This window comes from Rattus norvegicus, chromosome 19 (genome assembly GCF_036323735.1).
Source record: "Rattus norvegicus strain BN/NHsdMcwi chromosome 19, GRCr8, whole genome shotgun sequence".
NCBI lineage: Eukaryota > Metazoa > Chordata > Mammalia > Rodentia > Muridae > Rattus > Rattus norvegicus.
Genome location: NC_086037.1, coordinates 73,230,257 through 73,241,496, shown reverse-complemented (window position 1 = coordinate 73,241,496; position 11,240 = coordinate 73,230,257). Strand labels below are relative to the sequence as shown.

Below are 11,240 nucleotides of genomic sequence, written 5' to 3'. Positions count from 1 at the left end.
AAATAAATAAATAAATAAATAAATAAATAAATAAATAAATAAATAAATAAATGTGAAGTAACTTTATAATCAAGGGGAGACTGTGCTTAGTGGCAAAGGAATAGGAAATGTTTAAGGAACTAAAAGAATACAAGTGCATTAAATTATATAGCCAGGGATCACATCAAGGGTGTCTAAGGATGACAGGCATATCATTACAGGTGCACAAATGAGAGAGACAAACTCAGAGATGACGTGGCTGAGAGAATACTGAGATAGTTCAGGCAAGTAGAAGAACCTTACATTGTGACATCACCAGTGTGAGCAGAAAACGCACATAGCCCAGTTAAATCATCTAAGTGCTGAGGCAGAAGCTCCAATGAGGACTCTAATTTCTGTCTCCCTGGAGGTTGCAACAGAAAGAGTGGAGGGTGAATTGAAACTGACCCCAGTGTAGTAAAGAAGTCCTACATGGTAGAGATCTTGAAAAGGAATCTGTACATTCTAAAAGCCCTAGTAGGCCTACAGGTTTGACGAGTGTAAAGAGACTATATTCAGTGTGGCTTGTTGATAGTTGGAGATGGAGACTATAGAGGAGGGTGGGGAAGAAGGATGGGGACACAGAACCTAAATCTGCAGAGTATAGTGGGCCAAGGCCAAGAGCAGAATTGCCTTACATCCCCGTAAGAGCCACCCAGAAATATTAGACAAGAGAGACAAGCAAATCCCTGTGTAAGCATTGCTGTAGCGGCTCTGCAGAGAATCAACTACAGAAGAGCAAGAATGTACAGGAGTTTGCACTGGGTGTTACTGAATCAGCTCAGGTAAGACATGTTGGTAGTCTAATGAGGGGAGTAGAGAGATGGAAAAGGCACGCCTTAGCACTGGAGCTTGCTGATGGATCATAGTTGGCAGTTAGGACAATGAGGAAGGCAACTAGGACAATGACTCTGTCAATGAAGTGTTTGTTGTGCAAGCACAAGGACCTGAATCCAATCCCCAGAGCCCACATAAAATCCAGGCATGCACTTGTAATCAGCACTGGAGTGTCAGAGACAGTCAGATCCAAGGTTCACTAGTCAAACAACCTAGCCTAATCATCAAGCTCCCGTTCCCAGTGAAAGACTCTTTCTCAAAATACAATGCTGATGGCACCTGAGGGGCTATACCCAAGGTTGGCCTCTTACCTCCATAAACATATGCACATGCACATGTGCAAGTGACCACAGAGAGAGAGAGAGGAGACAAGAGAAGACAAGAGAAGAAGAGAGAAGAAGAGAGAATGGAGGGAGTTAGACATTGTCTTTAGCAACAGCTGGCTGGGAGTTCTTCCTGCTTACTGGGATAGAATATTCCAGAAAGCATAGCTCAGTTAAGTAAATATATTTGATGTGTTGAATCTAGGTGCTCACTAGATATTTAAATGGAGACTGGCACTGCTAATCACATAGAGACATTTTCACATGTTATGTTGGAGGCATATGAACACACCACCAGGCAGAAAAGTATTTTAGGGGTCTACACACACACACACACAGAGAGAGAGAGAGAGAGAGAGAGAGAGAGAGAATGCTATTTTTAAATCCAAAATTTGCAAAGGGAAAACTTAGAAGCTGTTATATTCTCAACACCACACTGAATGAATCAAAGTCTATGTCAGCAGAGCCAGCTGCATCGTCCTGCCACCTGCCCCCACAGACCCCTGCCCTCTCAAGCAGGCATCTGACTTTACCTCCATTTTAGTCTGAGCTAGTTAGGTTACATCTACACGGAATGTGCTTTCTCTTGTCTCTTTTCCTTAAACAGTTTGATGTGGTCACTCTTTGCTTGGTATTTACATTGTATCAGCATCATTTGTAGAGATGACTGAAAACACATCTAAGGAAACATAAGTCAACAAATATACTACATTGTTCCATAGAAGAGAATAGAGCATCTAAGAACTTTGGTACCAATCCTGTGTTTGATACATTGATAGAATCGATACAGTGAAACATTGATAGAATTGATACAATGATACATTGATAGTGAGGTTCTGGAATCCTCATCATCATCTATGGACACAAAGGTATGTGCACCCAAAGTTCAAGACCAGGATGGGTCTGTAGGCAAAGAAGCATTTCCTAAGGCTAGAGGGTCTAATAGATCAGTGAAATGATTTACATGAGGACATTCCACTCCATAGAATATGAGCTTTCAATGAAGGATGTGAGAAGAAATAATTAGAAGATACAGAGGAGGAGGAGGAGGAGGAAGAGGAGGAGGAAGAGGAGGAATACAGGAGGAAGAAGAGAAGGAGATTGTTTAGTTGCAGAAGTGTAGATAAAATGCCTTTATGATGGGCAGCTGAAAGGTCAGGATAAGACCAGGGAAGCAGCCACTACCTGTGGCACTGAATAGGTTATGGGGAGCTGGACAAAAGCAATGTCACAGGTGTGATAACAGCTGAAGCCTAAGGAATTAATGAAGCAGGAAAATGGGGGAGAGGCATTGACAGCTCCTTCATTAGGTCTTCCTGTGATGAACAGAAGAGACAGGGCATGAAAGGTGATGGGAGATATTGACAAAAAGAGGGGGAAACTATAAGACCAGCAGAGGGAACATAAGCAGGGAAGATGCTTCAAACAGGGTAGTAACTTATCTGCTGACACAGGAAGGCACACACATGACTACAGTGCCACTAATTTGTGGTCCTATGGACCTGGTGGGGCAAAGATGAATGGATTATGTCTGGTTAATGTGTATATATTTTTCAATGAAATACCACTTCAATGAAGTAAGCTAAGTAAGACGGGTAATTAGATAAGGGTATTTTGGGGTTGGGGATTTAGCTCAGTGGTAGAGCGCTTGCCTAGGAAGCGCAAGGCCCTGGGTTCGGTCCCCAGCTCTGAACAAAAGAACCAAAAAAAAAAAAAAATAGATAAGGTATTTAAAAATAATACGATATAGCACAGCCATTTAACATTCAAAAGTCAGGAAATAAAGCATATGACTTTTCCCTAACAACCTAATTTGTTTGGAGGAAGGCAGGAAGTGGGTGAATAAATTATCAAAAGAATGCTAGAAGTCTGGCGTAGAAGCACAGGTCTGTAATCCTACTGCTAAGGAAGTTGATGAAGGAAGATCACAAGTTGAAGGCCTGCCTGGCCAACTTAGCAAGACCTCCTTTGTCTCCAACTAACGGTAAAATAGTATGGGGGTTGCTAAGGATGTAGCTCAGAGGCAGAATGATTGCCTACCATGTGCAAGGCAGCCTCCAACACAAATGAAGGAAATAGAGGAAGGAATGGAGGGAGAGAGGGAGGCAAGGGGACATTGGAGACAGGTCAAGCAAAAGAGTGAGGAAAGGGAAGAGTGGGGTGTGAGGAGCAGATACAGTCCTAAATGAGCACCTGTTGTGTTATGGGCAGTGCTGTGTCAAGGACCCCAGTGCCTCAGACCCATGGAAATAATGAAGTCTTCTCCAGATTAGTCTCAGGGGAATTTCTTCTGGTCTGTTTGTGGATTTGTCAATGTGTGCAAAATTAGCAAACACAACTTCTTTGTCTTCATCCTCCTGGACATGTATAGCCTGAGACTGGTCCCATCAGACTAAGGTACCTTCTCTTCTTCGTCTGTACACAGTGATTGATCTAAGGTTGCATGGGAGGTGCACTCCATCAGTCCAAGCCCAGTCTGTGTGATCCCAGCTTTTCTGTATGTGTGTCTGTTGTTTCTTCAATGTCTTGTTTCCCCAATTCCGACTTGCCCCAGTCAGGCTTCCAGGACTGAGCCATACAGGACACAGCATAAAGGGTGTGTCTGTGATGGGGACATAGAAAGAATGAGAGAAGAGATCAATAGATTTGAGATCTTCCTAGAATGTGTGGGTTACTACAGTCGATGAGCTAGGTGGTTCAGATATTGTATTTCAGGAGAATTTGTTTTAAAGCAAGATCATTTCAACCCCAACAGGTGGCATGATCCAAACTCTCTTTGGCCAGATTTTCCAAATATGATGTGTATGCTGTGTGTGACAAGATGCCCTGATGAGAACACATTAGAATGCCTGCAGCAGCACCATGATACCCACACTAAGTGGGATAAATGGAGACTATTGACGGACATGCAGCAAGTTGGGTCAGATGTCTTTGTCAAATGAAATCTGACCCAGGTGGGTTTGGCCTCCAAATGAGTGGCCAAAAAAATTGAGGCGATGATACAGTTTGAATTTTGGGATTGTGACGAAAGCATAATCCAATATCCCCCACTGTTCTATTTTCCTGGTCCTGGTTCCTGGTGTGTGTGTGTGTGTGTGTGTGTGTGTGTGTGTGTGTGTGTGTGTGTGTGTGGTGTTTGCATGTACATGTGTATATGCATGTACATGTAAAGATCAGAGTTCAATGTATGCCTTCCTCACTTAGTATCCACACTACTCTTTGAGACAGTCTCCCATTTTACAAAGACTAGGCTGGGTGGCAGACAATCCCTAGGGTTCTTCCTATCTCTGCCTCTCCAGTGCTACATGTATAAGCCTACATCCTCATGTCTGGTGTTTTTACATGGGTGATCTGAAATCAGGTAAACAACTCTCTTTTTTTCTCCTTTAGGGGACTGCACACACCCCCATTGGAAGAAACCTATGTAGTGTTTAAACAATAGGCCTCCTGTTAATGTTATATTTCTCTGAACATTACACATGATTTCTATGGCTTCTTCCCTCTTCTCCCACCTCTGCCATCTCTGGAAAAAAGCCGGTGCCTAACTTTAACTCACAATCCATGAAAAAAAATTAACCCTTTGTAAATGTATGTGAACAAATAGGATATGCTTCTGTGTATGGAGAATCTTTTCCACATAGTAGGAAGTGAATGTTTGGGTTAGTTAAAGGACAAGCGAGTTTACTCTTACTGATTCCTTAGGTTGTCAGCCATCACCAACAAAGAAACTTAAGTTTTACCAATGCTTCCAGGACCTGATAAAGACTCTCACTTTTTATTCTCCTTAACTGACTGAAGTAAATGTTTCTTGTTGGAAAATTTTCTAGATCAAGATTTCTGAGTCTCTAAAGACCAGAGTCTGTAGTGATGATCCATGAAAAATTAAAATTTGGGGCCAGAGATGGCTCAGAGGTAGAGTTGCTGTTCTGCATATTTGAGGGTCCTGGGTCCCATTTCCAGGACCAGAAAAGGGAGTGGGTAGAAGAGCGCATTTCAAGAATGTTATTATTCTGAAAGTGTAAGAAAAACATACATTTAATATATCAAACTCATACTCTCATTAACATTCCCAATGAATTCAAATTTTTGTGCTTAAGAGCAAGTAGAGGCAGAAACATGCAGACACATATGTCCAGCTCTCTGGGCATTCAGGTAGAAGTAATGGGAGCAAAGAGCAGAAATTAGTAGCATTCCCAGTTGTAAGGCTCATAAAGCTCTACCCTGGAGAATCAAATTTAATTAGTTCTGAAAACAATGCTACCAGGTAAAGGAGTTAGCTTAGACAGGAGACACTTGCCTTCCAAGCATGAGGACCTATGTTAAAATCAATGACAACAAAGACTGAACATAGTGGGCATGCGTGTAATTCCCAACCAGGTTCTCCAGTGGTTGCTAGCCAGCTAGTCCAGTCTACTGGATGGGCACAAGGCCACTGAGAAACCTAGTCTCAAAAATTAAGATGGACAGTGCCAAAAGAAAGACACACACACACCAACACACACACACACACACACACACACACACACACACACACACACACACACACAGATCATGAGAATTTTGAATAATAACCTTATATTTCTATAGCATTTCCATACAGCTCAAGCCACTTCAAGCTGAGTTGTTAACTAAGTCAATGGCTGGAGGGTAATATCAAGTTAATTTGAATCTTTGTCCTAGTTTTCACTGAATTCCAAGACCTGAACTCTACAGAATGAGCCAGACACTCAGACTCTGAACTTCATTATACTCATATGGAAGGGGGGTAATAATAGTAACCCTATAAAGGTCCTGTGAGGATCAAATGAGAGAATATAGAAAGCACACTGAGCAATGAGTAACACGAAATAGATGTTCATCATAAAGCCACCCTCCTCCCAGCCTTCCAGCCTTCCAGTGATCAAAGTGATCTGATCAGAAAGAAAAAGCCCCCCAGGTAAACTTTTCCATTATTTCTTTGTACAATTTAACAAACTTTTATGCAATCCTTGGTAGGCCCTAGGAGACAAAGATGAATAAGATAAAACTTCAATGCTCAAGGATCTGCAGACTCATAAAGCAAGTGAAACCATGCTGGTCACCAGAACATCAGGGGAAGAGAAATACAGAGCATGGATGGGCAGATCTAGCTGGTGGGTATGGGGCAATACTGCAGAATCTCCGGAGGATGACGGTGGGATGTCAGCAAGCCTGGAGGTTCAGATAGTGATCTCCTGAGAGAAGAGGGAATCACAGTATAATTCCAGGAGGAATGCAAATGCAGATTATTAAGGAATATGTTTATCCTACGGGAGGGATGAATGGTTCCCCATAGCAAGGAGCAACCATTGATAGACCTCAAGTCAAATTACTATTTTTGACTAGATAATAGTGTGGGTGGGAAGTGAAAGGGGAGGAAAAAGAAGGGCGGGAGAACCAGGATATCTACAGAAGCCTCCATGTCCCTATCTCCCATATAATTCTGGGGAAATTGGAATGAAATGAAGAGCCCAAGAAAAACAGAAGCAGTGGGTATGTGGGGACTCTTAGGATTTGAAACTGTATGTATGCCTCCAAGATGAAAATAGGGACCTGAAGTTCAAACAGTTATCACAATGGATTCAAGGGACCAGAGTGTGCCTGATGGTAATGTCCAGGACAGCTGAGCTCAATTAGGTATCTGAGGTGTTTAGGAAAGCCACCTCACATGGGATTATAGGATCAAAGTGCAGAGCACAGTGTGGAAAGAGAACGGATGTGATAGTATAGGAAAATAGACAGAGGCTGAACATCATCAGAGACCAGGAAAAGACCAGCACTGTGTGACTGTGTGTGACTGTGTGTGTGTGTGTGTGTGTGTGTGTAGGGGTGTGGTGTGTGTGTATGTAGGGGTGTGTGTGTGGGTGTGTGTGTGTAGGGGTGTGTGTGTAGGGGTGTGTGTGTGTGTGCGCGCGTGTGCGCGCACACAGGCATATACCCCACCCCTCCTACACACGCACACACACACACACACACACACACACACACACACACACACAGATCACGAGCGTCAAATAGAAAAGTCAAACATATGTAGGCAAGATAAATAATAAAATCATAACCCACTATATTACTTCTATAACCACTTAAAAAACAAAATACAATACTTTCCTAGCTTCTTGTTGAGTTTTGTTTTGGGGTTTTCTCTATTCTTTGTTATTTATCTACTGCAGGCAGGAAAACATTACTGGAAAGAATGTTTCTCAATTATTATGAGGTGATTTCAAAGGCACTGTTCAGTCTTGTCTCTGTTCTTTTTGTAACACAGCCCATTCTATTTAATGGCACAGATAGAATTCCCTGAAGCTCTAGAGCATGCTAACCAGGACCTCAAGGAGTTAGTGCTAACCTTTTCTTTGTCATTTGTGGTCCGTCTTATGTACAGTACGGTCTTCTTGTTCATGTACAGGGGTGTTTTTCATCTATCCTCCGTCACCAGTCAGATCTTAAGCACTTATGCCTCAAGTGGTTTATTGACACTTGACACAATTCCTTCTACCCTAAGTCAAAAGCAAGAAGCTCTGCTGTGCCAATCCTCATTCACCCTCAGCAAAGGCTCAGCTGGAAGGCTAGAGAGATGGCTCAGTGGTTAAAAGCGTTGCTTTTTCTTCCAGAGGATCTAGGTTCAGTTTCCAGCACACATATGGCAGCTCAAAACCATCTCTAACTCCATTTCCGTGGGAACCCAGTGTCTTTTTTCATCTTCAGAGACACCAGGCATACATATGGTAATCACAAACATAGAAGCAAACCAAACACTCATACCTATAAAAAATTAATTTTTAAAAAGGTTTTTCTGGACACCCTTTTCTACATTGTGTTCTCTGTCTTTCTATGCCTTTTGAGAGATAGACTTTAATGTCTATAGGTTTAAGGCATGTAATTTGGACTTCCAAGTCAGCTTAGAAGCATCTCTGGACTTAGGGTTCCCATTGGTAAATTAAATAAATTTTACAGTTTTTCTGTGCTTAGTTGATCCTATCTCCACTACAACATGAATTGCTAAGGAGATGGCAGTTTGTAAAACAGAACAGAACTGAATACCTGTGGGTACGTCCACATGTGCACATCCACATGGAACTTTTCTGCAAGGAAAAACTGGACATGTTCTGAAAAGATGAGCACTGAGTAATGATTTAGGCTTGATCATTGGTAGGTACACAGTATAGTTTTCATCATGGGAGAACTCAAGCATTTTACAAAATTGGAAGCTGAAGTTGAGAACAAAGCTGAGGTTTGGAACATGCTATCATGAAATGTACTCAGTGCCCCAGTTATCTGAGTTCAGTCTCCAGGTAGCCAACTCTCAGTGTTACACTGTTACACTGTTACACTGTTACACACTCTGTACCTTCATGAGGCAAAGTGTCTTCTCCAGACTTTGTAGGTAGCAGCTGGAGCTTGGTAGGGTGTTGTAGTTCTCTTTTCTTTCTAAATTCTCTTTCCCCTGGGGATTGGTTTTCCTTTTTGCTGCTTCCATTTCAACTGAAGGTTTTTCTCCAATGTGAGACGATTAGCAATTAGCCCTTCACACTTAGCCAGAGACAGGAAGGCTATTTATCTGTCTGCTCTTCACACTGGAAGCAAGGCCTTTGAGGATTAGTGCCATGTTCTGCTCATGTCTTTGGGTGAAACACTCTTGCAAACATGAATTATTTAGAACATGGCTGAGCCCCCTCCCCCATTTATATCACATTTGGAGTAAGGATGACATTAAAACCTAACAGAAAGGACTGAGTGGGTTTACTATCTTATTCTGAGATCAATAGTTAAATGATTTTGTCATTAGTCACACAATGATGAAGTTACACAGGGAAAAAAAGAACAAGCAGAACTAAGCAGATGAAAGAGGACATTAATGTGTCATCAAATATGTGAATGACTATTGGGCAAATATCATTTAATCTGATGTGAGTTTTCTATATATCAGGCACTAGTCTGAACAACCCATAACTCACCTATGAGGAACCCAATGAGGAACATGCTGTTACCTTTCCATTTTATAAGTATGAACATGAAAAGAGAAAAAAAAACCTCATTTACATTAATAATTGGTGGAATTTGTGTCTAGGCTATTTAAACAGTTACTTAACCTTTGAGACATAATCATCTTGCATTCAGTACTTTAGAATTTAGACCTGGGAGGAATGTGTTACAATTAGAATTCCCCAGCAGCAAACAACAGGGTCAAAGGAAAAGGATGTCAAGAATGCATGTTTGCATAGGGAGATAGCTTCATCAGTGAAGTGCCTGCCTTAGAAGTAGGAAGACCAAAGAGAGATCTCCAGAACCCAAAAAATCCACGTAGAATGTCAGGTATATATACTTGTAGTCCTAGACCTGGAGAAAAGACAGGCTGATCCTTGGGCCAGTTATGCCAGCCCAAGTGAGAGACCTTGTCTCAAAAAACAAGGTTGGCAGCACCTGAGGGGATGACATCTGAAGTTCTCTGCTCTTTATATGCACACTCACACAGAGAAACACACACACACACAGGTGGGGAACATACGTATTTGTGATGGTCTAGACATTCAACCTTCAAACATGCGCTACATTTGAGACTCTTCGATGGATGTTTTGTGCATATCTGTGCATCTCTCTCAGTAGCACAGAAAATTCCTGGGGTATGGATGGTATAGCTTTCCACATTCTTTGGAAGCTATTGCATGCACATCGTAATCACAAATATTTGTTGGCTGGTTTTGAAGTGCTTTCCACTGGCAAGTCTTTTAGAATTCGGTCGATGTGCTTGCCTCTGAAGTTGAGCATGAAGGCAACAAGCTTCTGAAGCCCCTTCTAGGCCTCTGATTTGGAAGCAGACAAAAATAGACAGGAGCAAGCAGCAGCAGGACTGTGACCCTCTGTGGCACAGCTGGAGGGTGCTATGCCAGAATTTCTGATTTAAAAAAAAAAAGAAAGAAAAGAAAAAAAATGAAGGCCTGAGCAATTCTCCAAATGGTTTATCAGTCACATGGCCCAGGTCTTCTAAACTCTGCCCTGGATATGCAGGACATACCAAGTTGGTACTAGGGAGCTGGCTTCTCTCCTGGTCTTGAGGAGATAGCAGCCATCCAGAAAGCTGTCTAAATATTTCTGGACTATAACATTCAAAGACAAGAGGCGCAATCAGGAGGACTTTATAAAACAATTGTCAGTAATAGGAAGACATCTGAAAGATTACAGCAGGGTTGAGAGTAAGGAATCTAAAATATTTGCTAGATTGTTTGGAATACTTTGAAATGATCATTTTGCCTTCAAACAATGGCCATTTGGTATTTATAAATAGCACGACACAGTTCTGAAACAAAAACCATAGGGGTCATTCAGCAATTGACTCTGCACTCAAATGCATTATTGTTCTATTTCTTAAGGCTAAATGCAAGAAAATATTTTTGAGTCATGAATGGAAGTGTGTAGGGAAATGACAATAATCTTCCACAACTACTCTTGACAAGTTAAAAATAGTGCATTATACATAACCCATAGCATAAATGTAAAATCGCAATGGGAAGAAAAAGATATGCCCTTGTTTTGAGACAAAAATGATGAGATGAGACAATTCTCGGAAAGCACTGACGATCTCATCACAATGAAACACAACTGGGTTTGAACTATTCCCTCACTGTCATTGAAGAAAACAGGCCCCAATGTCCAAATGAGCCATGTAAAATTAAAACCCATGCTGTTGCTGGCTGTCTTCCTTTGGTCTCCAAAGCCACTCAGCCTGGCTAAAGATACCAAATTATTCTGCCTCCCTTCATACCCAAGTGCCCATGGAGGGTTGCTCCTGCTGGGAGCTCTGCACACTGTCAGCATACCAAGCAAGCTATCAATTCAGAGCCAATCCTTGGCAGTCCCATGGGACCAATCCAGTTGCCAAAACCTGGATTTTTCTACCCCTTTTCTGGTACCCTTCTTTGCTCCTCTTACGAATTCCCATATCCAAGGCTGGGAGAGTAGTACAATTGGTAACATGCTTTCTTAGCATGAGCAAATCCCTACGTGCCACTGTATGCTGAGTAAAATTTGTCAACTTGACACCAC

At 41.9% G+C, this 11,240-nt stretch overlaps 1 long non-coding RNA gene across 1 annotated transcript in view; it reads left to right on the top strand.

The window, feature by feature from the left end:
• The first annotated feature begins 300 nt into the window (after positions 1 to 300).
• Positions 301 to 11,240, top strand: part of LOC120098511 (uncharacterized) — a 47,183-nt gene continuing 36,243 nt past the window's right edge. Inside the window, exon 1 of the long non-coding RNA XR_005496763.2 lies at positions 301 to 803. This is a non-coding gene — a long non-coding RNA (uncharacterized LOC120098511). The remainder of the gene's footprint in view (positions 804 to 11,240) is intronic.